The sequence below is a fragment of the Ornithodoros turicata genome, unplaced genomic scaffold, assembly GCF_037126465.1.
Source record: "Ornithodoros turicata isolate Travis unplaced genomic scaffold, ASM3712646v1 Chromosome122, whole genome shotgun sequence".
Taxonomy (NCBI): Eukaryota; Metazoa; Arthropoda; class Arachnida; order Ixodida; family Argasidae; genus Ornithodoros; species Ornithodoros turicata.
Window position 1 is genome coordinate 328,080 of NW_026999304.1, and position 18,328 is coordinate 346,407.

General features: G+C 49.9%; 70 non-coding genes across 70 annotated transcripts; all 70 read left to right on the plus strand.

Annotated features, from left to right (window-relative positions):
* Nucleotides 1-3,163: 3,163 nt before the first annotated feature.
* On the plus strand, nt 3,164-3,235 carry Trnar-ucu (transfer RNA arginine (anticodon UCU)). Its single transcript has one exon. It is a non-coding gene; the product is annotated as a tRNA-Arg (tRNA).
* A 101-nt stretch (nt 3,236-3,336) lies between these two features.
* On the plus strand, nt 3,337-3,408 carry Trnag-ucc (transfer RNA glycine (anticodon UCC)). Its single transcript has one exon. It is a non-coding gene; the product is annotated as a tRNA-Gly (tRNA).
* A 101-nt stretch (nt 3,409-3,509) lies between these two features.
* Nucleotides 3,510-3,581, plus strand: Trnag-ucc (transfer RNA glycine (anticodon UCC)). The gene has a single exon. It is a non-coding gene; the product is annotated as a tRNA-Gly (tRNA).
* Nucleotides 3,582-3,683: 102 nt separating this feature from the next.
* Nucleotides 3,684-3,755, plus strand: Trnag-ucc (transfer RNA glycine (anticodon UCC)). Its single transcript has one exon. It is a non-coding gene; the product is annotated as a tRNA-Gly (tRNA).
* Nucleotides 3,756-3,856: 101 nt separating this feature from the next.
* On the plus strand, nt 3,857-3,928 carry Trnar-ucg (transfer RNA arginine (anticodon UCG)). The gene has a single exon. It is a non-coding gene; the product is annotated as a tRNA-Arg (tRNA).
* A 101-nt stretch (nt 3,929-4,029) lies between these two features.
* Nucleotides 4,030-4,101, plus strand: Trnar-ucg (transfer RNA arginine (anticodon UCG)). The gene has a single exon. It is a non-coding gene; the product is annotated as a tRNA-Arg (tRNA).
* A 274-nt stretch (nt 4,102-4,375) lies between these two features.
* On the plus strand, nt 4,376-4,447 carry Trnar-ucg (transfer RNA arginine (anticodon UCG)). The gene has a single exon. It is a non-coding gene; the product is annotated as a tRNA-Arg (tRNA).
* Nucleotides 4,448-4,548: 101 nt separating this feature from the next.
* On the plus strand, nt 4,549-4,620 carry Trnar-ucg (transfer RNA arginine (anticodon UCG)). Its single transcript has one exon. It is a non-coding gene; the product is annotated as a tRNA-Arg (tRNA).
* Nucleotides 4,621-4,721: 101 nt separating this feature from the next.
* Trnar-ucg (transfer RNA arginine (anticodon UCG)) lies at nt 4,722-4,793 on the plus strand. The gene has a single exon. It is a non-coding gene; the product is annotated as a tRNA-Arg (tRNA).
* A 274-nt stretch (nt 4,794-5,067) lies between these two features.
* On the plus strand, nt 5,068-5,139 carry Trnag-ucc (transfer RNA glycine (anticodon UCC)). Its single transcript has one exon. It is a non-coding gene; the product is annotated as a tRNA-Gly (tRNA).
* Nucleotides 5,140-5,240: 101 nt separating this feature from the next.
* Trnag-ucc (transfer RNA glycine (anticodon UCC)) lies at nt 5,241-5,312 on the plus strand. The gene has a single exon. It is a non-coding gene; the product is annotated as a tRNA-Gly (tRNA).
* Nucleotides 5,313-5,414: 102 nt separating this feature from the next.
* Nucleotides 5,415-5,486, plus strand: Trnag-ucc (transfer RNA glycine (anticodon UCC)). Its single transcript has one exon. It is a non-coding gene; the product is annotated as a tRNA-Gly (tRNA).
* Nucleotides 5,487-5,587: 101 nt separating this feature from the next.
* Nucleotides 5,588-5,659, plus strand: Trnar-ucg (transfer RNA arginine (anticodon UCG)). Its single transcript has one exon. It is a non-coding gene; the product is annotated as a tRNA-Arg (tRNA).
* A 102-nt stretch (nt 5,660-5,761) lies between these two features.
* Trnar-ucg (transfer RNA arginine (anticodon UCG)) lies at nt 5,762-5,833 on the plus strand. The gene has a single exon. It is a non-coding gene; the product is annotated as a tRNA-Arg (tRNA).
* Nucleotides 5,834-6,107: 274 nt separating this feature from the next.
* Nucleotides 6,108-6,179, plus strand: Trnar-ucg (transfer RNA arginine (anticodon UCG)). Its single transcript has one exon. It is a non-coding gene; the product is annotated as a tRNA-Arg (tRNA).
* Nucleotides 6,180-6,280: 101 nt separating this feature from the next.
* On the plus strand, nt 6,281-6,352 carry Trnar-ucg (transfer RNA arginine (anticodon UCG)). The gene has a single exon. It is a non-coding gene; the product is annotated as a tRNA-Arg (tRNA).
* A 101-nt stretch (nt 6,353-6,453) lies between these two features.
* On the plus strand, nt 6,454-6,525 carry Trnar-ucg (transfer RNA arginine (anticodon UCG)). Its single transcript has one exon. It is a non-coding gene; the product is annotated as a tRNA-Arg (tRNA).
* A 274-nt stretch (nt 6,526-6,799) lies between these two features.
* Trnar-ucg (transfer RNA arginine (anticodon UCG)) lies at nt 6,800-6,871 on the plus strand. Its single transcript has one exon. It is a non-coding gene; the product is annotated as a tRNA-Arg (tRNA).
* A 101-nt stretch (nt 6,872-6,972) lies between these two features.
* Trnar-ucg (transfer RNA arginine (anticodon UCG)) lies at nt 6,973-7,044 on the plus strand. Its single transcript has one exon. It is a non-coding gene; the product is annotated as a tRNA-Arg (tRNA).
* Nucleotides 7,045-7,145: 101 nt separating this feature from the next.
* Nucleotides 7,146-7,217, plus strand: Trnar-ucg (transfer RNA arginine (anticodon UCG)). The gene has a single exon. It is a non-coding gene; the product is annotated as a tRNA-Arg (tRNA).
* Nucleotides 7,218-7,505: 288 nt separating this feature from the next.
* Nucleotides 7,506-7,577, plus strand: Trnag-ucc (transfer RNA glycine (anticodon UCC)). The gene has a single exon. It is a non-coding gene; the product is annotated as a tRNA-Gly (tRNA).
* Nucleotides 7,578-7,864: 287 nt separating this feature from the next.
* Trnag-ucc (transfer RNA glycine (anticodon UCC)) lies at nt 7,865-7,936 on the plus strand. The gene has a single exon. It is a non-coding gene; the product is annotated as a tRNA-Gly (tRNA).
* A 101-nt stretch (nt 7,937-8,037) lies between these two features.
* Trnag-ucc (transfer RNA glycine (anticodon UCC)) lies at nt 8,038-8,109 on the plus strand. The gene has a single exon. It is a non-coding gene; the product is annotated as a tRNA-Gly (tRNA).
* A 100-nt stretch (nt 8,110-8,209) lies between these two features.
* On the plus strand, nt 8,210-8,281 carry Trnar-ucu (transfer RNA arginine (anticodon UCU)). The gene has a single exon. It is a non-coding gene; the product is annotated as a tRNA-Arg (tRNA).
* Nucleotides 8,282-8,382: 101 nt separating this feature from the next.
* On the plus strand, nt 8,383-8,454 carry Trnag-ucc (transfer RNA glycine (anticodon UCC)). The gene has a single exon. It is a non-coding gene; the product is annotated as a tRNA-Gly (tRNA).
* A 101-nt stretch (nt 8,455-8,555) lies between these two features.
* Trnag-ucc (transfer RNA glycine (anticodon UCC)) lies at nt 8,556-8,627 on the plus strand. The gene has a single exon. It is a non-coding gene; the product is annotated as a tRNA-Gly (tRNA).
* Nucleotides 8,628-8,728: 101 nt separating this feature from the next.
* Trnag-ucc (transfer RNA glycine (anticodon UCC)) lies at nt 8,729-8,800 on the plus strand. The gene has a single exon. It is a non-coding gene; the product is annotated as a tRNA-Gly (tRNA).
* Nucleotides 8,801-8,900: 100 nt separating this feature from the next.
* Trnag-ucc (transfer RNA glycine (anticodon UCC)) lies at nt 8,901-8,972 on the plus strand. The gene has a single exon. It is a non-coding gene; the product is annotated as a tRNA-Gly (tRNA).
* A 101-nt stretch (nt 8,973-9,073) lies between these two features.
* On the plus strand, nt 9,074-9,145 carry Trnag-ucc (transfer RNA glycine (anticodon UCC)). Its single transcript has one exon. It is a non-coding gene; the product is annotated as a tRNA-Gly (tRNA).
* A 287-nt stretch (nt 9,146-9,432) lies between these two features.
* On the plus strand, nt 9,433-9,504 carry Trnag-ucc (transfer RNA glycine (anticodon UCC)). Its single transcript has one exon. It is a non-coding gene; the product is annotated as a tRNA-Gly (tRNA).
* A 286-nt stretch (nt 9,505-9,790) lies between these two features.
* Nucleotides 9,791-9,862, plus strand: Trnag-ucc (transfer RNA glycine (anticodon UCC)). Its single transcript has one exon. It is a non-coding gene; the product is annotated as a tRNA-Gly (tRNA).
* A 101-nt stretch (nt 9,863-9,963) lies between these two features.
* Trnar-ucu (transfer RNA arginine (anticodon UCU)) lies at nt 9,964-10,035 on the plus strand. Its single transcript has one exon. It is a non-coding gene; the product is annotated as a tRNA-Arg (tRNA).
* A 100-nt stretch (nt 10,036-10,135) lies between these two features.
* On the plus strand, nt 10,136-10,207 carry Trnar-ucu (transfer RNA arginine (anticodon UCU)). The gene has a single exon. It is a non-coding gene; the product is annotated as a tRNA-Arg (tRNA).
* A 101-nt stretch (nt 10,208-10,308) lies between these two features.
* Nucleotides 10,309-10,380, plus strand: Trnar-ucu (transfer RNA arginine (anticodon UCU)). Its single transcript has one exon. It is a non-coding gene; the product is annotated as a tRNA-Arg (tRNA).
* Nucleotides 10,381-10,481: 101 nt separating this feature from the next.
* Trnag-ucc (transfer RNA glycine (anticodon UCC)) lies at nt 10,482-10,553 on the plus strand. The gene has a single exon. It is a non-coding gene; the product is annotated as a tRNA-Gly (tRNA).
* A 101-nt stretch (nt 10,554-10,654) lies between these two features.
* On the plus strand, nt 10,655-10,726 carry Trnar-ucg (transfer RNA arginine (anticodon UCG)). Its single transcript has one exon. It is a non-coding gene; the product is annotated as a tRNA-Arg (tRNA).
* Nucleotides 10,727-11,005: 279 nt separating this feature from the next.
* Trnar-ucg (transfer RNA arginine (anticodon UCG)) lies at nt 11,006-11,077 on the plus strand. The gene has a single exon. It is a non-coding gene; the product is annotated as a tRNA-Arg (tRNA).
* Nucleotides 11,078-11,178: 101 nt separating this feature from the next.
* Trnag-ucc (transfer RNA glycine (anticodon UCC)) lies at nt 11,179-11,250 on the plus strand. The gene has a single exon. It is a non-coding gene; the product is annotated as a tRNA-Gly (tRNA).
* A 101-nt stretch (nt 11,251-11,351) lies between these two features.
* Nucleotides 11,352-11,423, plus strand: Trnar-ucg (transfer RNA arginine (anticodon UCG)). The gene has a single exon. It is a non-coding gene; the product is annotated as a tRNA-Arg (tRNA).
* Nucleotides 11,424-11,702: 279 nt separating this feature from the next.
* Trnar-ucg (transfer RNA arginine (anticodon UCG)) lies at nt 11,703-11,774 on the plus strand. Its single transcript has one exon. It is a non-coding gene; the product is annotated as a tRNA-Arg (tRNA).
* A 100-nt stretch (nt 11,775-11,874) lies between these two features.
* Nucleotides 11,875-11,946, plus strand: Trnag-ucc (transfer RNA glycine (anticodon UCC)). The gene has a single exon. It is a non-coding gene; the product is annotated as a tRNA-Gly (tRNA).
* Nucleotides 11,947-12,047: 101 nt separating this feature from the next.
* On the plus strand, nt 12,048-12,119 carry Trnar-ucg (transfer RNA arginine (anticodon UCG)). The gene has a single exon. It is a non-coding gene; the product is annotated as a tRNA-Arg (tRNA).
* A 101-nt stretch (nt 12,120-12,220) lies between these two features.
* Trnar-ucg (transfer RNA arginine (anticodon UCG)) lies at nt 12,221-12,292 on the plus strand. The gene has a single exon. It is a non-coding gene; the product is annotated as a tRNA-Arg (tRNA).
* Nucleotides 12,293-12,393: 101 nt separating this feature from the next.
* On the plus strand, nt 12,394-12,465 carry Trnaq-uug (transfer RNA glutamine (anticodon UUG)). Its single transcript has one exon. It is a non-coding gene; the product is annotated as a tRNA-Gln (tRNA).
* A 447-nt stretch (nt 12,466-12,912) lies between these two features.
* Trnag-ucc (transfer RNA glycine (anticodon UCC)) lies at nt 12,913-12,984 on the plus strand. The gene has a single exon. It is a non-coding gene; the product is annotated as a tRNA-Gly (tRNA).
* Nucleotides 12,985-13,258: 274 nt separating this feature from the next.
* On the plus strand, nt 13,259-13,330 carry Trnar-ucg (transfer RNA arginine (anticodon UCG)). The gene has a single exon. It is a non-coding gene; the product is annotated as a tRNA-Arg (tRNA).
* A 101-nt stretch (nt 13,331-13,431) lies between these two features.
* Nucleotides 13,432-13,503, plus strand: Trnag-ucc (transfer RNA glycine (anticodon UCC)). The gene has a single exon. It is a non-coding gene; the product is annotated as a tRNA-Gly (tRNA).
* Nucleotides 13,504-13,604: 101 nt separating this feature from the next.
* On the plus strand, nt 13,605-13,676 carry Trnar-ucg (transfer RNA arginine (anticodon UCG)). Its single transcript has one exon. It is a non-coding gene; the product is annotated as a tRNA-Arg (tRNA).
* A 101-nt stretch (nt 13,677-13,777) lies between these two features.
* Trnag-ucc (transfer RNA glycine (anticodon UCC)) lies at nt 13,778-13,849 on the plus strand. The gene has a single exon. It is a non-coding gene; the product is annotated as a tRNA-Gly (tRNA).
* A 101-nt stretch (nt 13,850-13,950) lies between these two features.
* Nucleotides 13,951-14,022, plus strand: Trnag-ucc (transfer RNA glycine (anticodon UCC)). The gene has a single exon. It is a non-coding gene; the product is annotated as a tRNA-Gly (tRNA).
* Nucleotides 14,023-14,123: 101 nt separating this feature from the next.
* Nucleotides 14,124-14,195, plus strand: Trnag-ucc (transfer RNA glycine (anticodon UCC)). The gene has a single exon. It is a non-coding gene; the product is annotated as a tRNA-Gly (tRNA).
* A 101-nt stretch (nt 14,196-14,296) lies between these two features.
* Trnag-ucc (transfer RNA glycine (anticodon UCC)) lies at nt 14,297-14,368 on the plus strand. The gene has a single exon. It is a non-coding gene; the product is annotated as a tRNA-Gly (tRNA).
* A 101-nt stretch (nt 14,369-14,469) lies between these two features.
* On the plus strand, nt 14,470-14,541 carry Trnag-ucc (transfer RNA glycine (anticodon UCC)). Its single transcript has one exon. It is a non-coding gene; the product is annotated as a tRNA-Gly (tRNA).
* A 101-nt stretch (nt 14,542-14,642) lies between these two features.
* Nucleotides 14,643-14,714, plus strand: Trnag-ucc (transfer RNA glycine (anticodon UCC)). Its single transcript has one exon. It is a non-coding gene; the product is annotated as a tRNA-Gly (tRNA).
* A 101-nt stretch (nt 14,715-14,815) lies between these two features.
* Trnag-ucc (transfer RNA glycine (anticodon UCC)) lies at nt 14,816-14,887 on the plus strand. The gene has a single exon. It is a non-coding gene; the product is annotated as a tRNA-Gly (tRNA).
* Nucleotides 14,888-14,988: 101 nt separating this feature from the next.
* On the plus strand, nt 14,989-15,060 carry Trnag-ucc (transfer RNA glycine (anticodon UCC)). Its single transcript has one exon. It is a non-coding gene; the product is annotated as a tRNA-Gly (tRNA).
* Nucleotides 15,061-15,161: 101 nt separating this feature from the next.
* On the plus strand, nt 15,162-15,233 carry Trnag-ucc (transfer RNA glycine (anticodon UCC)). Its single transcript has one exon. It is a non-coding gene; the product is annotated as a tRNA-Gly (tRNA).
* A 100-nt stretch (nt 15,234-15,333) lies between these two features.
* Nucleotides 15,334-15,405, plus strand: Trnag-ucc (transfer RNA glycine (anticodon UCC)). The gene has a single exon. It is a non-coding gene; the product is annotated as a tRNA-Gly (tRNA).
* A 101-nt stretch (nt 15,406-15,506) lies between these two features.
* Nucleotides 15,507-15,578, plus strand: Trnag-ucc (transfer RNA glycine (anticodon UCC)). The gene has a single exon. It is a non-coding gene; the product is annotated as a tRNA-Gly (tRNA).
* Nucleotides 15,579-15,679: 101 nt separating this feature from the next.
* Nucleotides 15,680-15,751, plus strand: Trnag-ucc (transfer RNA glycine (anticodon UCC)). The gene has a single exon. It is a non-coding gene; the product is annotated as a tRNA-Gly (tRNA).
* Nucleotides 15,752-15,852: 101 nt separating this feature from the next.
* Trnag-ucc (transfer RNA glycine (anticodon UCC)) lies at nt 15,853-15,924 on the plus strand. Its single transcript has one exon. It is a non-coding gene; the product is annotated as a tRNA-Gly (tRNA).
* Nucleotides 15,925-16,025: 101 nt separating this feature from the next.
* Trnag-ucc (transfer RNA glycine (anticodon UCC)) lies at nt 16,026-16,097 on the plus strand. Its single transcript has one exon. It is a non-coding gene; the product is annotated as a tRNA-Gly (tRNA).
* Nucleotides 16,098-16,198: 101 nt separating this feature from the next.
* On the plus strand, nt 16,199-16,270 carry Trnag-ucc (transfer RNA glycine (anticodon UCC)). The gene has a single exon. It is a non-coding gene; the product is annotated as a tRNA-Gly (tRNA).
* Nucleotides 16,271-16,371: 101 nt separating this feature from the next.
* Trnag-ucc (transfer RNA glycine (anticodon UCC)) lies at nt 16,372-16,443 on the plus strand. Its single transcript has one exon. It is a non-coding gene; the product is annotated as a tRNA-Gly (tRNA).
* A 277-nt stretch (nt 16,444-16,720) lies between these two features.
* On the plus strand, nt 16,721-16,792 carry Trnag-ucc (transfer RNA glycine (anticodon UCC)). Its single transcript has one exon. It is a non-coding gene; the product is annotated as a tRNA-Gly (tRNA).
* A 101-nt stretch (nt 16,793-16,893) lies between these two features.
* On the plus strand, nt 16,894-16,965 carry Trnag-ucc (transfer RNA glycine (anticodon UCC)). Its single transcript has one exon. It is a non-coding gene; the product is annotated as a tRNA-Gly (tRNA).
* Nucleotides 16,966-17,242: 277 nt separating this feature from the next.
* Trnar-ucg (transfer RNA arginine (anticodon UCG)) lies at nt 17,243-17,314 on the plus strand. Its single transcript has one exon. It is a non-coding gene; the product is annotated as a tRNA-Arg (tRNA).
* Nucleotides 17,315-17,415: 101 nt separating this feature from the next.
* On the plus strand, nt 17,416-17,487 carry Trnar-ucg (transfer RNA arginine (anticodon UCG)). The gene has a single exon. It is a non-coding gene; the product is annotated as a tRNA-Arg (tRNA).
* Nucleotides 17,488-17,588: 101 nt separating this feature from the next.
* On the plus strand, nt 17,589-17,660 carry Trnag-ucc (transfer RNA glycine (anticodon UCC)). Its single transcript has one exon. It is a non-coding gene; the product is annotated as a tRNA-Gly (tRNA).
* A 274-nt stretch (nt 17,661-17,934) lies between these two features.
* Nucleotides 17,935-18,006, plus strand: Trnag-ucc (transfer RNA glycine (anticodon UCC)). The gene has a single exon. It is a non-coding gene; the product is annotated as a tRNA-Gly (tRNA).
* Nucleotides 18,007-18,328: the final 322 nt, after the last annotated feature.

Here is an 18,328-nt window from a genome sequence, read left to right on the forward strand (position 1 = left end):
ATCTATTTCTCCGCTGACTGGGACAAGACGGCCTGCAACTACACCGTCACGCCGGTACCTTTCTCGGACCACGGACTCGTCAGCGTCGACATCGATCTCAGCGCTCAGGCCACAAGTTGCATCAGCAAGGCAAGGTCTTATTCGTGGAAGCTCAACGAAAGCATCCTGGAAGAAGAGACTTTCTGTCAGGAAGTGGAAAACATGATCACAGAATACAAGAGCGGAAACAGTATCAACGCCGTTACGTGGGAGATCTTCAAGACAAACTTCAAAAACAAAGCAATATCCTATAGTCAGTCAAGAAGCTTCAAGGAGAGGGAACAGGCCCGGTCACTTACCAAAGACCTCCGTGTGTTAGTCGCAGAGGAAGACCACACCCCCGGACGGTATACACAGGAAATTGGAGAAGTGAAAAAGCAGCTTCTTGAAATTTTGGAAAAACGATACAAGGGTGCAGCAATTCGGAGCCGGCTAAACGCGGTGTCGCGTGAGGAAACGCCCAGCAAAGTATTCCTCCTACGGGAAAGAGAAAGGGGATCGTTCAACGCCATTACATGTTTGAACAGTCCAGACGGCACTGCGACATCGCAAGAGGAAATCGAAGGACTGTTCTACGAGAAGTTCCGCGGTCTGTTCTCGTCATCAACTGGGACAAACGTTACCGAAGCTATAAGCGGCCTCGATTTGCCGGCAGTAAAGACAGAAGTAGCAGAAGCAGCGAACGGCGAAATAACAACGAGGGAGATAGAGAGAGTTATCCGACAGCTGGGAAGAAACAAAGCTCCGGGCCCGGATGGAATTGGATCAGCATTCTATAAAAGGTTCGCTACCTTGCTCTCCCCAATCTTGAAGTTGGTGTTCGACGACATCGCTTCGAGAAAGTTGCTTCCGCCATCAATGCGTCAATCCTTCACTGTCCTTATCCCTAAAAAGAACCCCAAGAACAGCGAAGCTCCAACAGTTAACGATTTTCGACCAATCAGCCTTCTCTGCGCTGATTACAAGATATTTGCCAAGGTTCTCAATAACAGATTAGAGGGTTGCCTGCGGACTGCCATTGGTCAGCATCAAGTCTACGGAGTCAAGGGCAGGTCGATCGCACGAAACTTACACGTGATGCGGGCGGTGTGCGAGGCTGCCGAAACACTACCTGCCCGGCTGTGCGTTTCTCCAGGTTGACCTGCGGCAGGCGTTCGATAGAGTCAGTCACCAGTACCTCTGGGCGGTTCTTGAAAAACTGAAGGTCGGGAGCTCCCTAATGGCCTGGATAAAGCTCTGCTACGAAGACATCAGCACCAGATTAGTAGTGAACGGGAGGTTAAGCAAACCCATACCGATTCATTCATCAGTGAGGCAGGGGTGTCCACTTTCACCGCTTCTGTTCGCCGCATACCTGGAACCGCTATGTCGCATGATCAGTTCCAACGAAAGTATTCAAGGGCTCAAGATAGGCGCGGAAAGCATCAAGCTTCTCGCGTATGCCGATGACGTAACCGTAGTGTGCACCACTGTTGAGGGAGTCCAACAAGCACTAGACACCATTCAGGAGTTCTCGAAGCACTCCGGAGCAGAGCTCAACCTCAGCAAGACATTAGGCAGCTGGCTTGGACCGTGGGAAGAAACTCCAACCAATCTTCTTGGCTTGCAGTGGACAAACAAGGTTGACAAGTACCTCGGAGTCGAGTTCGACTTAAGAAAGCAAGCAGCACACGTATGGAACCCCAAATTGAACCGGCTCATGCACTCGCTGACTCCCTGGCACGGACGGTTCCTCACGCTCTTCAACAAGGCGTACGTATGCAATTCCTGCTTGTACCCAGCAGTGCTGTATACTGCCCAATGCACGAAATACAACAATGCAGTGGTCAACAAGTTCCACCGACTGTGTGCCACCTTTGTGTGGAATTCTCCAATGGAAAAGATGCGACGATCGAACCTCTTCTTGAGCCCAAGCAAAGGTGGATTTGGACTTGTGAACCTCGACATTAAGCTCAAAGTACAGAGGTTCCTCTACTTCAGGGACCAGGACGATCCATTCCTCAGAAGCTGCACACAGACACTTGGAGCACATCACCTCCATAGGTGGACAGTGTCACTAGAAAATCCGGCAAGGGCAAAGGAGACTAGGGCGTTCTACAGGGAGATCGGAGCGGCTATTGCCTTTTTTGAAATGCGCTTCTCTTGGGACTACCTCAGCAAGGTTAAACGGAGAAAGCTCTACTGGGATACTGTAGACAGCGTGACACCAGAACCGCTCTATCGGAAGTTCCTTCTCACAACAGAAGCCCAGAACGTCTTCAAAAGGCTACGCAAGTTCTGCGTACCATCCGGCGCGAAGGACCTCTTCACAAGGTTCCACTGCGAAGTGTTGCCGGTCAAAGTCCGGCTGCAGAGAAAAGGATTCTTTGTCCCGTGGTCAGTGAGGTGTGACCTGTGCAGCGCTGAAGAAGACCTGTTTCATGTGTTTGTAAACTGCAAACGAGCACGAGATTTTTGGGAGCAGTTCAGAGCGTGCACCGGTCTGGACATCAACATTGACTGGTTTTCTCTAAAATTCCTCGTGTTCGACGGCTGCGAAGACAACAACACGTCGGCCGCTCTGGTGGTCATCGGTCTCCACTCCTTATGGCGGTACAGGATGGCCATTTCTGAAGGCAAAGCCAAGCCGAAGACACCATGGAACCACTTCCTCACCAGCCTTGAATGGGTGCTCACAGTGGTGACAGCACGGGAAGACGATATCACTTGCAGCGGACTTAGGAGCCTGCTGCAGACCATCACAGCAAGGAACAAGTACGCCAGCTGGTGAAAGACAGCGATGTAAAGGCACCTGCTTCGAGCAACAAGAGGGTACGGAAGAGTACCACAGTGAAGACGCCGCAGAGCCAGCTGAAGACGAACAAAATTAGGAAACGGCACACCCTATTAACTTACAGAATGGCGAAGTAGCCATTGAGGTTTTATATGTACGTTTTAGCATGGAATAAAGGTTAAAAAAAAAAAAGTGGCTAGCATAGCTGCCTTCTAAGCAGTTGACCCGGGTTCGATTCCCGGCCGACTCACGGTTCACTCCTTTCATGTATTACTCGCAATCTAGGAAATTAAATTCTGTGTGGATTAAGATGCCCGAAAGGAGAACGGGAAGTGTTTTTGCCCGCTGGTCGCGTCGGTGGTATAGTGGCTAGCATAGCTGCCTTCTAAGCAGTTGACCGGGGTTCGATTCCCGGCCGACGCATGGTTCATTCCTTTCATGTATTATTCGCTATCTAGGAAATCAAATTCTGTGTGGATTATGATGCCCGAAAGGAGAACGGGAAGTGTTTTTGCTCGCTGGTCGCGTCGGTGGTATAGTGGCTAGCATAGCTGCCTTCCAAGCAGTTGACCCGGGTTCGATTCCCGGCCGACGCACGGTTCACTCCTTTCATGTATTATTCGCTATCTAGGAAATTAAATTCTGTGTGGATTAAGACGCTCGAAAGGAGAACGGGAAGTGTTTTTGCTCGCTGGTCGCGTCGGTGGTATAGTGGCTAGCATAGCTGCCTTCCAAGCAGTTGACCCGGGTTCGATTCCCGGCCGACGCACGGTTCACTCCTTTCATGTATTATTCGCTATCTGGGAAATTAAATTCTGTGTGGATTATGATGCCCGAAAGGAGAACGGGAAGTGTTTTTGCTTGCTGGTCGGCGTCGGTGGTATAGTGGCTAGCATAGCTGCTTTCCAAGCAGTTGACCCGGGTTCGATTCCCGGCCGACGCACGGTTCACTCCTTTGATGTATTATTCGCTATCTAGGAAATTAAATTCTGTGTGGATTATGATGCCCGAAAGGAGAACGGGAAGTGTTTTTGCTCGCTGGTCGCGTCGGTGGTATAGTGGCTAGCACAGCTGCCTTCGAAGCAGTTGACCCGGCTTCGATTCCCGGCCGACGCACGGTTCACTCCTTTGATGTATTATTCGCTATCTAGGAAATTAAATTCTGTGTGGATTATGATGCCCGAAAGGAGAACGGGAAGTGTTTTTGCTCGCTGGTCGCGTCGGTGGTATAGTGGCTAGCACAGCTGCCTTCGAAGCAGTTGACCCGGCTTCGATTCCCGGCCGACGCACGGTTCACTCCTTTGATGTATTATTCGCTATCTAGGAAATTAAATTCTGTGTGGATTATGATGCCCGAAAGGAGAACGGGAAGTGTTTTTGCTCGCTGGTCGCGTCGGTTGTATAGTGGCTAGCACAGCTGCCTTCCAAGCAGTTGACCCGGCTTCGATTCCCGGCCGACGCACGGTTCACTCCTTTGATGTATTATTCGCTATCTAGGAAATTAAATTCTGTGTGGATTATGATGCCCGAAAGGAGAACGGGAAGTGTTTTTGCTCGCTGGTCGCGTCGGTTGTATAGTGGCTAGCACAGCTGCCTTCGAAGCAGTTGACCCGGGTTCGATTCCCGGCCGACGCACGGTTCACTCCTTTGATGTATTATTCGCTGTCTAGGAAATTAAATTCTGTGTGGATTAAGATGTCCGAAAGGAGAACGGGAAGTGTTTTTGCTCGCAGGTCGCGTCGGTTGTATAGTGGCTAGCATAGCTGCCTTCGATGCAGTTGACCCGGGTTCGATTCCCGGCCGACGCACGGTTCACTCCTTAGATGTATTATTCGCTGTCTAGGAAATTAAATTCTGTGTGGATTAAGATGTCCGAAAGGAGAACGGGAAGTGTTTTTGCTCGCTGGTCGCGTCGGTTGTATAGTGGCTAGCACAGCTGCCTTCGAAGCAGTTGACCCGGGTTCGATTCCCGGCCGACGCACGGTTCACTCCTTTGATGTATTATTCGCTGTCTAGGAAATTAAATTCTGTGTGGATTAAGATGTCCGAAAGGAGAACGGGAAGTGTTTTTGCTCGCTGGTCGCGTCGGTGGTATAGTGGCTAGCATAGATGCCTTCCAAGCAGTTGACCCGGCTTCGATTCCCGGCCGACGCATGGTTCATTCCTTTCATGTATTATTCGCTATCTAGGAAATCAAATTCTGTGTGGATTATGATGCCCGAAAGGAGAACGGGAAGTGTTTTTGCTTGCTGGTCGCGTCGGTGGTATAGTGGCTAGCATAGCTGCCTTCCAAGCAGTTGACCCGGGTTCGATTCCCGGCCGACGCACGGTTCACTCCTTTCATGTATTATTCGCTATCTAGGAAATTAAATTCTGTGTGGATTAAGACGCTCGAAAGGAGAACGGGAAGTGTTTTTGCTCGCTGGTCGCGTCGGTGGTATAGTGGCTAGCATAGCTGCCTTCCAAGCAGTTGACCCGGGTTCGATTCCCGGCCGACGCACGGTTCACTCCTTTCATGTATTATTCGCTATCTAGGAAATTAAATTCTGTGTGGATTATGATGCCCGAAAGGAGAACGGGAAGTGTTTTTGCTTGCTGGTCGGCGTCGGTGGTATAGTGGCTAGCATAGCTGCTTTCCAAGCAGTTGACCCGGGTTCGATTCCCGGCCGACGCACGGTTCACTCCTTTGATGTATTATTCGCTATCTAGGAAATTAAATTCTGTGTGGATTATGATGCCCGAAAGGAGAACGGGAAGTGTTTTTGCTCGCTGGTCGCGTCGGTGGTATAGTGGCTAGCACAGCTGCCTTCGAAGCAGTTGACCCGGCTTCGATTCCCGGCCGACGCACGGTTCACTCCTTTGATGTATTATTCGCTATCTAGGAAATTAAATTCTGTGTGGATTATGATGCCCGAAAGGAGAACGGGAAGTGTTTTTTGCTCGCTGGTCGCGTCGGTGGTATAGTGGCTAGCACAGCTGCCTTCGAAGCAGTTGACCCGGCTTCGATTCCCGGCCGACGCACGGTTCACTCCTTTGATGTATTATTCGCTATCTAGGAAATTAAATTCTGTGTGGATTATGATGCCCGAAAGGAGAACGGGAAGTGTTTTTGCTCGCTGGTCGCGTCGGTTGTATAGTGGCTAGCACAGCTGCCTTCCAAGCAGTTGACCCGGCTTCGATTCCCGGCCGACGCACGGTTCACTCCTTTGATGTATTATTCGCTATCTAGGAAATTAAATTCTGTGTGGATTATGATGCCCGAAAGGAGAACGGGAAGTGTTTTTGCTCGCTGGTCGCGTCGGTTGTATAGTGGCTAGCACAGCTGCCTTCGAAGCAGTTGACCCGGGTTCGATTCCCGGCCGACGCACGGTTCACTCCTTTGATGTATTATTCGCTGTCTAGGAAATTAAATTCTGTGTGGATTAAGATGTCCGAAAGGAGAACGGGAAGTGTTTTTGCTCGCAGGTCGCGTCGGTTGTATAGTGGCTAGCATAGCTGCCTTCGATGCAGTTGACCCGGGTTCGATTCCCGGCCGACGCACGGTTCACTCCTTAGATGTATTATTCGCTGTCTAGGAAATTAAATTCTGTGTGGATTAAGATGTCCGAAAGGAGAACGGGAAGTGTTTTTGCTCGCTGGTCGCGTCGGTTGTATAGTGGCTAGCACAGCTGCCTTCGAAGCAGTTGACCCGGGTTCGATTCCCGGCCGACGCACGGTTCACTCCTTTGATGTATTATTCGCTGTCTAGGAAATTAAATTCTGTGTGGATTAAGATGTCCGAAAGGAGAACGGGAAGTGTTTTTGCTCGCTGGTCGCGTCGGTGGTATAGTGGCTAGCATAGATGCCTTCCAAGCAGTTGACCCGGCTTCGATTCCCGGCCGACGCACGGTTCACTCCTTTGATGTATTATTCGCTATCTAGGAAATTAAATTCTGTGTGGATTATGATGCCCGAAAGGAGAACGGGAAGTGTTTTTGCTCGCTGGTCGCGTCGGTTGTATAGTGGCTAGCACAGCTGCCTTCGAAGCAGTTGACCCGGGTTCGATTCCCGACCGACGCACGGTTCACTCCTTTGATGTATTATTCGCTGTCTAGGAAATTAAATTCTGTGTGGATTAAGATGTCCGAAAGGAGAACGGGAAGTGTTTTTGCTCGCAGGTCGCGTCGGTTGTATAGTGGCTAGCATAGCTGCCTTCGATGCAGTTGACCCGGGTTCGATTCCCGGCCGACGCACGGTTCACTCCTTAGATGTAATATTCGCTGTCTAGGAAATTAAATTCTGTGTGGATTAAGATGTCCGAAAGGAGAACGGGAAGTGTTTTTGCTCGGTGGTCGCGTCGGTTGTATAGTGGCTAGCATAGCTGCCTTCGAAGCAGTTGACCCGGGTTCGATTCCCGGCCGACGCACGGTTCACTCCTTTCATGTATTATTCGCTATCTAGGAAATTAAATTCTGTGTGGATTATGATGCCCGAAAGGAGAACGGGAAGTGTTTTTGCTCGCTGGTCGGCGTCGGTGGTGTAGTGGCTAGCATAGCTGCTTTCCAAGCAGTTGACCCGGCTTCGATTCCCGGGTTCGATTCCCGGCCGACGCACGGTTCACTCCTTTGATGTATTATTCGCTATCTAGGAAATTAAATTCTGTGTGGATTAAGACGCTCGAAAGGAGAACGGGAAGTGTTTTTGCTCGCTGGTCGCGTCGGTGGTATAGTGGCTAGCATAGCTGCCTTCCAAGCAGTTGACCCGGGTTCGATTCCCGGCCGACGCACGGTTCACTCATTTCATGTATTATTCGCTATCTAGGAAATTAAATTCTGTGTGGATTATGATGCCCGAAAGGAGAACGGGAAGTGTTTTTGCTCGCTGGTCGGCGTCGGTGGTGTAGTGGCTAGCATAGCTGCTTTCCAAGCAGTTGACCCGGCTTCGGTTCCCGGGTTCGATTCCCGGCCGACGCACGGTTCACTCATTTCATGTATTATTCGCTATCTAGGAAATTAAATTCTGTGTGGATAAGATGCCCGAAAGGAGAACGGGAAGTGTTTTTGCTCGCTGGTCGCGTCGGTGGTATAGTGGCTAGCATAGCTGCCTTCCAAGCAGTTGACCCGGGTTCGATTCCCGGCCGACGCACGGTTCACTCCTTTCATGTATTATTCGCTATCTAGGAAATTAAATTCTGTGTGGATTAAGATGCCCGAAAGGAGAACGGGAAGTGTTTTTGCTCGCTGGTCGCGTCGGTGGTATAGTGGCTAGCATAGCTGCCTTCCAAGCAGTTGACCCGGGTTCGATTCCCGGCCGACGCACGGTTCACTCCTTTCATGTATTATTAGCTATCTAGGAAATTAACTTCTGTGTGGATTAAGATGCCCGAAAGGAGAAGGGAAGTGTTTTTACTCGCTGGTCGCGTCGGTGGTATAGTGGCTAGCATAGCTGCCTTCTAAGCAGTTGACCTGGGTTCGATTCCCGGCCGACGCACGGTTCACTCCTTTCATGTATTATTCGCTATCTAGGAAATCAAATTCTGTGTGGATTATGATGCCCGAAAGGAGAACGGGAAGTGTTTTTGCTCGCTGGTCGCGTCGGTGGTATAGTGGCTAGCATAGCTGCCTTCCAAGCAGTTGACCCGGGTTCGATTCCCGGCCGACGCACGGTTCACTCCTTTCATGTATTATTCGCTATCTAGGAAATTAAATTCTGTGTGGATTAAGACGCTCGAAAGGAGAACGGGAAGTGTTTTTGCTCGCTGGTCGCGTCGGTGGTATAGTGGCTAGCATAGCTGCCTTCCAAGCAGTTGACCCGGGTTCGATTCCCGGCCGACGCACGGTTCACTCCTTTCATGTATTATTCGCTATCTAGGAAATTAAATTCTGTGTGGATTAAGATGCCCGAAAGGAGAACGGGAAGTGTTTTTACTCGCTGGTCGCGTCGGTGGTATAGTGGCTAGCATAGCTGCCTTCCAAGCAGTTGACCCGGGTTCGATTCCCGGCCGACGCACGGTTCACTCCTTTCATGTATTATTCGCTATCTAGGAAATTAAATTCTGTGTGGATAAGATGCCCGAAAGGAGAACGGGAAGTGTTTTTGCTCGCTGGTCGCGTCGGTGGTATAGTGGCTAGCATAGCTGCCTTCCAAGCAGTTGACCCGGGTTCGATTCCCGGCCGACGCACGGTTCACTCCTTTCATGTATTATTCGCTATCTAGGAAATTAAATTCTGTGTGGATTAAGATGCCCGAAAGGAGAACGGGAAGTGTTTTTGCTCGATGGTCGCGTCGGTGGTATAGTGGCTAGCATAGCTGCCTTCCAAGCAGTTGACCCGGGTTCGATTCCCGGCCGACGCACGGTTCACTCCTTTCATGTATTATTCGCTAGCTAGGAAATTAAATTCTGTGTGGATTAAGATGCCCGAAAGGAGAACGGGAAGTGTTTTTGCTCGCTGGTCGCGTCGGTGGTATAGTGGCTAGCATAGCTGCCTTCCAAGCAGTTGACCCGGCTTCGATTCCCCGGTTCGATTCCCGGCCGACGCACGGTTCACTCCTTTCATGTATTATTCGCTATCTAGAAAATTAAATTCTGTGTGGATTAAGATGCCCGAAAGGAGAACGGGAAGTGTTTTTACTCGCTGGTCGCGTCGGTGGTATAGTGGCTAGCATAGCTGCCTTCCAAGCAGTTGACCCGGGTTCGATTCCCGGCCGACGCACGGTTCACTCCTTTCATGTATTATTCGCTATCTAGGAAATTAAATTCTGTGTGGATAAGATGCCCGAAAGGAGAACGGGAAGTGTTTTTGCTCGCCGGTCGCGTCGGTGGTATAGTGGCTAGCATAGCTGCCTTCCAAGCAGTTGACCCGGCTTCGATTCCCGGGTTCGATTCCCGGCCGACGCACGGTTCACTCCTTTCATGTATTATTCGCTATCTAGAAAATTAAATTCTGTGTGGATTAAGATGCCCGAAAGGAGAACGGGAAGTGTTTTTACTCGCTGGTCGCGTCGGTGGTATAGTGGCTAGCATAGCTGCCTTCCAAGCAATTGACCCGGGTTCGATTCCCGGCCGACGCACGGTTCACTCCTTTCATGTATTATTCGCTATCTAGGAAATTAAATTCTGTGTGGATTAAGATGCCCGAAAGGAGAACGGGAAGTGTTTCTGCTCGATGGTCGCGTCGGTGGTATAGTGGCTAGCATAGCTGCTTTCTAAACAGTTGACCCGGGTTCGATTCCCGGCCGACGCACGGCTCACTCCTTTCATGTATTATTCGCTATCTAGGAAATTAAATTCTGTGTGGATTAAGATGCCCGAAAGGAGAACGGAAGTGTTTTTGCTCGATGGTCGCGTCGGTGGTATAGTGGCTAGCATAGCTGCCTTCTAAGCAGTTGACCTGGGTTCGATTCCCGGCCGACGCACGGTTCACTCCTTTCATGTATTATTCGCTATCTAGGAAATTAAATTCTCTGTGGATTAAGATGCCCGAAAGGAGAACGGGAAGTGTTTTTGCTCGATGGTCGCGTCGGTGGTATAGTGGCTAGCATAGCTGCCTTCTAAGCAGTTGACCTGGGTTCGATTCCCGGCCGACGCACGGTTCACTCCTTTCATGTATTATTCGCTATCTAGGAAATTAAATTCTCTGTGGATTAAGATGCCCGAAAGGAGAACGGGAAGTGTTTTTGCTCGATGGTCGCGTCGGTGGTATAGTGGCTAGAATAGCTGCCTTCCAAGCAGTTGACCCGGGTTCGATTCCCGGCCGACGCACGGTTCACTCCTTTCATGTATTATTCGCTATCTAGGAAATTAAATTCTGTGTGGATTAAGATGCCCGAAAGGAGAACGGGAAGTGTTTTTGCTCGGTGGTCGCGTCGGTTGTATAGTGGCTAGCATAGCTGCTTTCGAAGCAGTTGACCCGGGTTCGATTCCCGGCCGACGCACGGTTCACTCCTTAGATGTATTATTCGCTGTCTAGGAAATTAAATTCTGTGTGGATTAAGATGTCCGAAAGGAGAACGGGAAGTGTGTTTGCTCGCTGGTCGCGTCGGTGGTATAGTGGCTACCATAGCTGTCTTCCAAGCAGTTGAACCGGGTTCGATTCCCGGCCGACGCACGGTTCACTCCTTTCATGTATTATTCGCTGTCTAGGAAATCAAATTAAATTCTGTGTGGATTAAGATGTCCGAAAGGAGAACGGGAAGTGTTTTTGCTCGCTGGTCGCGTCGGTTGTATAGTGGCTAGCATAGCTGCCTTCGAAGCAGTTGACCCGGGTTCGATTCCCGGCCGACGCACGGTTTACTCCTTTGATGTATTATTCGCTGTCTAGGAAATTAAATTCTGTGTGGATTAAGATGTCCGAAAGGAGAACGGGAAGTGTTCTTGCTCGCTGGTCGCGTCGGTGGTATAGTGGCTAGCATAGCTGCCTTCCAAGCAGTTGAACCGGGTTCGATTCCCGGCCGACGCACGGTTCACTCCTTTGATGTATTATTCGCTGTCTAGGAAATTAAATTCTGTGTGGATTAAGATGTCCGAAAGGAGAACGGGAAGTGTTTTTGCTCGGTGGTCGCGTCGGTTGTATAATGGCTAGCATAGCTGCCTTCGAAGCAGTTGACCCGGGTTCGATTCCCGGCCGACGCACGGTTCACTCCTTAGATGTATTATTCGCTGTCTAGGAAATTAAATTCTGTGTGGATTAAGATGTCCGAAAGGAGAACGGGAAGTGTTTTTGCTCGCTGGTCGCGTCGGTGGTATAGTGGCTAGCATAGCTGTCTTCCAAGCAGTTGAACCGGGTTCGATTCCCGGCCGACGCACGGTTCACTCCTTTCATGTATTATTCGCTGTCTAGGAAATCAAATTAAATTCTGTGTGGATTAAGATGTCCGAAAGGAGAACGGGAAGTGTTCTTGCTCGCTGGTCGCGTCGGTGGTATAGTGGCTAGCATAGCTGCCTTCGAAGCAGTTGACCCGGGTTCGATTCCCGGCCGACGCACGGTTTACTCCTTTGATGTATTATTCGCTGTCTAGGAAATTAAATTCTGTGTGGATTAAGATGTCTGAAAGGAGAACGGGAAGTGTTTTGCTCGCTGGTCGCGTCGGTGGTATAGTGGCTAGCATAGCTGCCTTCCAAGCAGTTGAACCGGGTTCGATTCCCGGCCGACGCACGGTTCACTCCTTTGATGTATTATTCGCTGTCTAGGAAATTAAATTCTGTGTGGATTAAGATGTCCGAAAGGAGAACGGGAAGTGTTTTTGCTCGCTGGTCGCGTCGGTTGTATAGTGGCTAGCATAGCTGCCTTCGAAGCAGTTGACCCGGGTTCGATTCCCGGCCGACGCACGGTTTACTCCTTTGATGTATTATTCGCTGTCTAGGAAATTAAATTCTGTGTGGATTAAGATGTCCGAAAGGAGAACGGGAAGTGTTTTTGCTCGCTGGTCGCGTCGGTGGTATAGTGGCTAGCATAGCTGCCTTCGAAGCAGTTGAACCGGGTTCGATTCCCGGCCGACGCACGGTTCACTCCTTTGATGTATTATTCGCTGTCTAGGAAATTAAATTCTGTGTGGATTAAGATGTCCGAAAGGAGAACGGGAAGAGTTTTTCCTCGCTGGTCGCGTCGGTTGTATAGTGGCTAGCATAGCTGTCTTTGAAGCAGTTGACCCGGGTTCGATTCCCGGCCGACGCACGGTTCACTCCTTTGATGTATTATTCGCTGTCTGGGAAATTAAATTCTGTGTGGATTAAGATGTCCGAAAGGAGAACGGGAAGTGTTTTTGCTCGCTGGTCGCGTCGGTGGTATAGTGGCTAGCATAGCTGCCTTCCAAGCAGTTCAACCGGGTTCGATTCCCGGCCGACGCACGGTTCGCTCCTTTCATGTATTATTCGTTATCTAGGAAATTAAATTCTGTGTGGATTAAGATGTCCGAAAGGAGAACGGGAAGTGTTTTTGCTGACTGGTCGCGTCGGTGGTATCGTGGCTAGCATAGTTGCCTTCCAAGCAGTTGAACCGGGTTCGATTCCCGGCCGACGCACGGTTCACTCCTTTCATGTATTATTCGCTATCTAGGAAATTAAATTCTGTGTGGATTAAGATGTCCGAAAGGAGAACGGGAAGTGTTTTTGCTCGCTGGTCGCGTCGGTGGTATAGTGGCTAGCATAGCTGCCTTCCGAGCAGTTGACCCGGGTTCGATTCCCGGCCGACGCACGGTTCACTCCTTAGATGTATTATTCGCTGTCTAGGAAATTAAATTCTGTGTGGATTAAGATGTCCGAAAGGAGAACTGGAAGTGTGTTTGCTCGCTGGTAGCGTCGGTGGTATAGTGGCTACCATAGCTGTCTTCCAAGCAGTTGAACCGGGTTCGATTCCCGGCCGACGCACGGTTCACTCCTTTGATGTATTATTCGCTGTCTAGGAAATTAAATTCTGTGTGGATTAAGATGTCCGAAAGGAGAACGGGAAGTGTTTTTGCTCGCTGGTCGCGTCGGTTGTATAGTGGCTAGCATAGCTGCCTTCGAAGCAGTTGACCCGGGTTCGATTCCCGGCCGACGCACGGTTTACTCCTTTGATGTATTATTCGCTGTCTAGGAAATTAAATTCTGTGTGGATTAAGATGTCCGAAAGGAGAACGGGAAGTGTTTTTGCTCGCTGGTCGCGTCGGTGGTATAGTGGCTAGCATAGCTGCCTTCCAAGCAGTTGAACCGGGTTCGATTCCCGGCCGACGCACGGTTCACTCCTTTGATGTATTATTCGCTGTCTAGGAAATTAAATTCTGTGTGGATTAAGATGTCCGAAAGGAGAACGGGAAGAGTTTTTGCTCGCTGGTCGCGTCGGTTGTATAGTGGCTAGCATAGCTGCCTTCGAAGCAGTTGACCCGGGTTCGATTCCCGGCCGACGCACGGTTCACTCCTTTGATGTATTATTCGCTGTCTAGGAAATTAAATTCTGTGTGGATTAAGATGTCCGAAAGGAGAACGGGAAGTGTTTTTGCTCGCTGGTCGCGTCGGTGGTATAGTGGCTAGCATAGCTGCCTTCCAAGCAGTTGAACCGGGTTCGATTCCCGGCCGACGCACGGTTCACTCCTTTCATGTATTATTCGCTGTCTAGGAAATTAAATTCTGTGTGGATTAAGATGTCCGAAAGGAGAACGGGAAGTGTTTTTGCTCGCTGGTCGCGTCGGTGGTATAGTGGCTAGCATAGCTGCCTTCCAAGCAGTTGAACCGGGTTCGATTCCCGGCCGACGCACGGTTCACTCCTTTCATGTATTATTCGCTGTCTAGGAAATTAAATTCTGTGTGGATTAAGATGTCCGAAAGGAGAACGGGAAGTGTTTTTGCTCGCTGGTCGCGTCGGTGGTATAGTGGCTAGCATAGCTGCCTTCCAAGCAGTTGAACCGGGTTCGATTCCCGGCCGACGCACGGTTCACTCCTTTCATGTATTATTCGCTGTCTAGGAAATTAAATTCTGTGTGGATTAAGATGTCCGAAAGGAGAACGGGAAGTGTTTTTGCTCGCTGGTCGCGTCGGTGGTATAGTGGCTAGCATAGCTGCCTTCCAAGCAGTTGAACCGGGTTCGATTCCCGGCCGACGCACGGTTCACTCCTTTCATGTATTATTCGCTGTCTAGGAAATTAAATTCTGTGTGGATTAAGATGTCCGAAAGGAGAACGGGAAGTGTTTTTGCTCGCTGGTCGCGTCGGTGGTATAGTGGCTAGCATAGCTGCCTTCCAAGCAGTTGAACCGGGTTCGATTCCCGGCCGACGCACGGTTCACTCCTTTCATGTATTATTCGCTGTCTAGGAAATTAAATTCTGTGTGGATTAAGATGTCCGAAAGGAGAACGGGAAGTGTTTTTGCTCGCTGGTCGCGTCGGTGGTATAGTGGCTAGCATAGCTGCCTTCCAAGCAGTTGAACCGGGTTCGATTCCCGGCCGACGCACGGTTCACTCCTTTCATGTATTATTCGCTGTCTAGGAAATTAAATTCTGTGTGGATTAAGATGTCCGAAAGGAGAACGGGAACTGTTTTTGCTCGCTGGTCGCGTCGGTGGTATAGTGGCTAGCATAGCTGCCTTCCAAGCAGTTGAACCGGGTTCGATTCCCGGCCGACGCACGGTTCACTCCTTTCATGTATTATTCGCTGTCTAGGAAATTAAATTCTGTGTGGATTAAGATGTCCGAAAGGAGAACGGGAAGTGTTTTTGCTCGCTGGTCGCGTCGGTGGTATAGTGGCTAGCATAGCTGCCTTCCAAGCAGTTGAACCGGGTTCGATTCCCGGCCGACGCACGGTTCACTCCTTTCATGTATTATTCGCTGTCTAGGAAATTAAATTCTGTGTGGATTAAGATGTCCGAAAGGAGAACGGGAAGTGTTTTTGCTCGCTGGTCGCGTCGGTGGTATAGTGGCTAGCATAGCTGCCTTCCAAGCAGTTGAACCGGGTTCGATTCCCGGCCGACGCACGGTTCACTCCTTTCATGTATTATTCGCTGTCTAGGAAATTAAATTCTGTGTGGATTAAGATGTCAAAAGGAGAACGGGAAGTGTTTTTGCTCGCTGGTCGCGTCGGTGGTATAGTGGCTAGCATAGCTGCCTTCCAAGCAGTTGAACCGGGTTCGATTCCCGGCCGACGCACGGTTCACTCCTTTCATGTATTATTCGCTGTCTAGGAAATTAAATTCTGTGTGGATTAAGATGTCCGAAAGGAGAACGGGAAGTGTTTTTGCTCGCTGGTCGCGTCGGTGGTATAGTGGCTAGCATAGCTGCCTTCCAAGCAGTTGAACCGGGTTCGATTCCCGGCCGACGCACGGTTCACTCCTTTCATGTATTATTCGCTGTCTAGGAAATTAAATTCTGTGTGGATTAAGATGTCCGAAAGGAGAACGGGAACTGTTTTTGCTCGCTGGTCGCGTCGGTGGTATAGTGGCTAGCATAGCTGCCTTCCAAGCAGTTGAACCGGGTTCGATTCCCGGCCGACGCACGGTTCACTCCTTTCATGTATTATTCGCTGTCTAGGAAATTAAATTCTGTGTGGATTAAGATGTCCGAAAGGAGAACGGGAAGTGTTTTTGCTCGCTGGTCGCGTCGGTGGTATAGTGGCTAGCATAGCTGCCTTCCAAGCAGTTGAACCGGGTTCGATTCCCGGCCGACGCACGGTTCACTCCTTTCATGTATTATTCGCTGTCTAGGAAATTAAATTCTGTGTGGATTAAGATGTCCGAAAGGAGAACGGGAAGTGTTTTTGCTCGCTGGTCGCGTCGGTGGTATAGTGGCTAGCATAGCTGCCTTCCAAGCAGTTGAACCGGGTTCGATTCCCGGCCGACGCACGGTTCACTCCTTTCATGTATTATTCGCTGTCTAGGAAATTAAATTCTGTGTGGATTAAGATGTCCGAAAGGAGAACGGGAAGTGTTTTTGCTCGCTGGTCGCGTCGGTGGTATAGTGGCTAGCATAGCTGCCTTCCAAGCAGTTGAACCGGGTTCGATTCCCGGCCGACGCACGGTTCACTCCTTTCATGTATTATTCGCTGTCTAGGAAATTAAATTCTGTGTGGATTAAGATGTCCGAAAGGAGAACGGGAAGTGTTTTTGCTCGCTGGTCGCGTCGGTGGTATAGTGGCTAGCATAGCTGCCTTCCAAGCAGTTGAACCGGGTTCGATTCCCGGCCGACGCACGGTTCACTCCTTTCATGTATTATTCGCTGTCTAGGAAATTAAATTCTGTGTGGATTAAGATGTCCGAAAGGAGAACGGGAAGTGTTTTTTGCTCGCTGGTCGGGCGTCGGTTGTATAGTGGCTAGCATAGCTGCCTTCCAAGCAGTTGAACCGGGTTCGATTCCCGGCCGACGCACGGTTCACTCCTTTCATGTATTATTCGCTGTCTAGGAAATTAAATTCTGTGTGGATTAAGATGTCCGAAAGGAGAACGGGAAGTGTTTTTGCTCGCTGGTCGCGTCGGTGGTATAGTGGCTAGCATAGCTGCCTTCCAAGCAGTTGAACCGGGTTCGATTCCCGGCCGACGCACGGTTCACTCCTTTCATGTATTATTCGCTGTCTAGGAAATTAAATTCTGTGTGGATTAAGATGTCCGAAAGGAGAACGGGAAGTGTTTTTGCTCGCTGGTCGCGTCGGTGGTATAGTGGCTAGCATAGCTGCCTTCCAAGCAGTTGAACCGGGTTCGATTCCCGGCCGACGCACGGTTCACTCCTTTCATGTATTATTCGCTGTCTAGGAAATTAAATTCTGTGTGGATTAAGATGTCCGAAAGGAGAACGGGAAGTGTTTTTTGCTCGCTGGTCGGGCGTCGGTTGTATAGTGGCTAGCATAGCTGCCTTCCAAGCAGCTGAACCGGGTTCGATTCCCGGCCGACGCACGGTTCACTGCTTTCATGTATTATTCGCTATCTAGGAAATTAAATTCTGTGTGGATTAAGATGTCCGAAAGGAGAACGGGAAGTGTTTTTGCTCGCTGGTCGCGTCGGTGGTATAGTGGCTAGCATAGCTGCCTTCGAAGCAGTTGACCCGGGTTCGATTCCCGGCCGACGCACGGTTCACTCCTTTCATGTATTATTCGCTGTCTAGGAAATTAAATTCTGTGTGGATTAAGATGTCCGAAGGGAGAACGGGAAGTGTTTTTGCTCGCTGGTCGCGTCGGTTGTATAGTGGCTAGCATAGCTGCCTTCGAAGCAGTTGACCCGGGTTCGATTCCCGGCCGACGCACGGTTCACTCCTTTGATGTATTATCCGCTATCTAGGAAATTAAATTCTGTGTGGATTAAGATGTCCGAAAGGAGAACGGGAAGTGTTTTTGCTCGCTGGTCGCGTCGGTGGTATAGTGGCTAGCATAGCTGCCTTCCAAGCAGTTGAACCGGGTTCGATTCCCGGCCGACGCACGGTTCACTGCTTTCATGTATTATTCGCTATCTAGGAAATTAAATTCTGTGTGGATTAAGATGTCCGAAAGGAGAACGGGAAGTGTTTTTGCTCGCTGGTCGCGTCGGTGGTATGGTGGCTAGCACAGCTGCCATCCAAGCAGTTGAACCGGGTTCGATTCCCGGCCGACGCACGGTTCACTCCTTTGATGTATTATTCGCTATCTAGGAAATTAAATTCTGTGTGGATTAAGATGTCCGAAAGGAGAACGGGAAGTGTTTTTGCTCGCTGGTCGCGTCGGTGGTATAGTGGCTAGCATAGCTGCCTTCCAAGCAGTTGAACCGGGTTCGATTCCCGGCCGACGCACGGTTCACTGCTTTCATGTATTATTCGCTATCTAGGAAATTAAATTCTGTGTGGATTAAGATGTCCGAAAGGAGAACGGGAAGTGTTTTTGCTCGCTGGTCGCGTCGGTGGTATGGTGGCTAGCACAGCTGCCATCCAAGCAGTTGAACCGGGTTCGATTCCCGGCCGACGCACGGTTCACTCCTTTGATGTATTATTCGCTATCTAGGAAATTAAATTCTGTGTGGATTAAGATGTCCGAAAGGAGAACGGGAAGTGTTTTTGCTTACCCGCAGCGTCGGTGGTATAGTGGCTAACATAGCTGTCTTCCAAGCAGTTGACC